The sequence below is a fragment of the Gossypium arboreum genome, chromosome 13 (genome assembly GCF_025698485.1).
Source record: "Gossypium arboreum isolate Shixiya-1 chromosome 13, ASM2569848v2, whole genome shotgun sequence".
Taxonomy (NCBI): Eukaryota; Viridiplantae; Streptophyta; class Magnoliopsida; order Malvales; family Malvaceae; genus Gossypium; species Gossypium arboreum.
This window is the reverse complement of record NC_069082.1, coordinates 94,100,369-94,103,102: the sequence shown is the minus strand read 5'-3', so window position 1 is coordinate 94,103,102 and position 2,734 is coordinate 94,100,369. Positions and strand designations below refer to the sequence as shown.

The 2,734-nt window shown below is 30.2% G+C and overlaps 1 long non-coding RNA gene across 1 annotated transcript; it reads right to left on the bottom strand.

Moving 5' to 3' along the window:
• Positions 1–558: 558 nt before the first annotated feature.
• LOC128286389 (uncharacterized) lies at positions 559–2,082 on the bottom strand. The gene is made up of 3 exons (XR_008276930.1): positions 2,012–2,082; positions 1,453–1,530; positions 559–828 (listed from the first exon to the last, which is right to left on the bottom strand). It is a non-coding gene; the product is annotated as an uncharacterized LOC128286389 (long non-coding RNA).
• Positions 2,083–2,734: the final 652 nt, after the last annotated feature.

The following is a 2,734-nucleotide window of genomic DNA, read 5'->3' as shown; positions in this document are numbered from 1 at the left end:
TTTCGGAATAAACTGTTTTTCTGCATCATGGTTACTTAAAAATTCATTTCTCGAGTTTCAAAACTCGAAATTAAGATCCGTAAATTTTTCATGAAACTAGACTCATATATATATCTACTAATTTTTTTCTAGAATTTTTGACTAAGCCAATTAGTACAGTTTATTAGTTAAATTTTTCCCTGTTTCAAAACTCGACTGCAATGACCTCTTCTTACTACGAACCATTTTTCTTCCTGTACAAAATTCATATGACTAAGTCGTTTGTTTCTTTCAAAACTAGATTCAACAAGCATTCTAACCATATAAATTATACCTTCTAATTAGTTTTGTACAATTTATGGTGAATTTCCAAAGTTGAAACAGGGGATCCAGAAATCGCTCTGACCCTGTTTCACTAAAACTCAGATATATCATAAAATATAATACTTTTACCTATTTTGCTTATTCCATAAGAAAATATACATAATAAGCTTTAATTTCTTATATTATTCATCTTCAAACTATGTTTTTACAATTTTAGTGATTTTCAAATTTACATCATTTCATTACTTGAATCTGTTTTTAGGTTACTTTCACATTTTTCATAATTTTCATGTGATAATCATCATTCAATCATACATATTAATAAACATGTATATCATCAGCTATTTTCTTAGCTAATCACTAGCAAGTATTTACACATCATTCATTATTCATATTATACCAAAAGTAGCTAAGTTTCTATACATGCCATACCCAAAACAAAACGACTAGTTATACCGAGTTATTTCTTTGATAGTGTGATCGGCCTCCGACATTTCCTTCGATCCCCGAGTGACTAGATAAGTACTATAAGAAGAAGAAAATAAAGAGATTAAGCACTAGGCTTAGTAAGCTTACAAGCAAATAAATCACAACATTCAACATAATGGATAATTATGCATAATATCATCTAACATCATAAATTTCTTTACTTCTCAATTTCTATCTTATTCTTTATTCCCTTACCTTCTTTCTTACCTGACCTTTCCTTTTTCATAAGTATAATCTACTTTTCCTTTGCTGTTAATTCACTGTAATTTAACTCGTATCGACCCGTTGAACCACTCGGAATACTAAGGATACTAGGGCCGCCTCTGTCTATCAATATCCTGCCAATGCCATGTCTTTGACATGGACTTACATGAATTATTCCTGTCTCCAATGCCATATATAATATGGACTTACATGGCTCAATCCTGTCTCCAAAGCCATATTTCTAATATGGACTTACATGGCTCATTTCGTTTCATCTGTCAACCCTAATATCCTAACATTCCTAGGGTTCAACCTGGGGCTTTCTAACACTTTTCCTCTGTCACTTCACCTTAAATTCGACTTTAAATATTTTCATAACATAAATATATAAATGCTGGAAATTGACAATAATAATGTAAAATAAAAGAATATTGCATTTATTTACTGTAAACTTACCTTGATACAAAATGTGACTAAACCTTACACTTTAGTCCTTTACTTTTTCTTTTCCTCGTTCTTCTTTGGATTCTTGATCTATAATATAAAATATTTCTACCCATTAGCATTTATTTGATTTCTATTTCACTTCACAATTTATGCTGTTCAAAATTTGAAATTGCACTTTTACCCCAAAATTTACAGCTTTTACAATTTAGTCCCTACTCAATTCACCCATCAATTGAACTAATTTTTCTAAATTAACACTTTTATTTTATCATTATAAACTATTTCACAGCCTTTGATATTCTGAATTTCAACACCAACATCTAATTCACAATTTTGCTCACAATTAGGTCCTAAATACCATTTTCTATCAAAATGACTTAATAAAAAATCTTAATATGAAATTAGAACTTCAATTTCATAATAATTCATCATAAACTACCCTTACTCAGCCAGGGTAACTTCCAATTTCACCCACCAAATCAAAAACTAATGAATTAGATGATTGGACCTAATTGTAAAAGTCACAAAAACATAAAAATTACTAAGAAATAGTAAAAATTGAACTTACATGGTGCAAAAATATGAAAAACCAGCATAGGAGACCTATTACGGTGTTTCTGGCTGAGAAAGATGAAGAAATGTCTAGATTTTCAATCACATCATTTTTTTAACTATTAACTTTTATGCTAATTCCAATTTTGTCCCTTGTTCACATTGTTTTCTTGCTTATTTCATACCCAAACCATCCAGCCATTAACCTTTGGGTCTAATTGCTCTTTAAATCCATCTTTTTAAATACTTAAGCTATTTACTCACAATTTAATAAATTTTGAGTTATTTTCGCTTAGTCCTTTTTAATTAATTAGCTATCCAAACATCAAAATTTTCTAACGAAACTTTAATACTAACTCAATGACACTTCATAAATATTTATAAAAATATTTATAGCTCGATTTTCAAATTCGAGGTCTCGATACCTCGTTTTTGACCCGTCTGACCTAATAAATTATTTTAATTCACTAATTTCACCATTTCACAAATTCTTCTAAATTCTTACTTGACTCATAAATATTAAGTTACTATCTTGTTCAATCTTATTTGTCCGATTTAGTGATCTGAAATCACCATTTTTGACACCACTGAAAATTAGGCCGTTACATTCTACCTCGGATTTGTGGTTTCGCAACCACTGTTCCATTTAGGCCCTATTTCGGGATGTTACAATCCCCACATGGAGTCTAGGGTTGGACAGAGATGGAGTGTAGAGGCTAGTTGGGTAGGATTTTCCTGA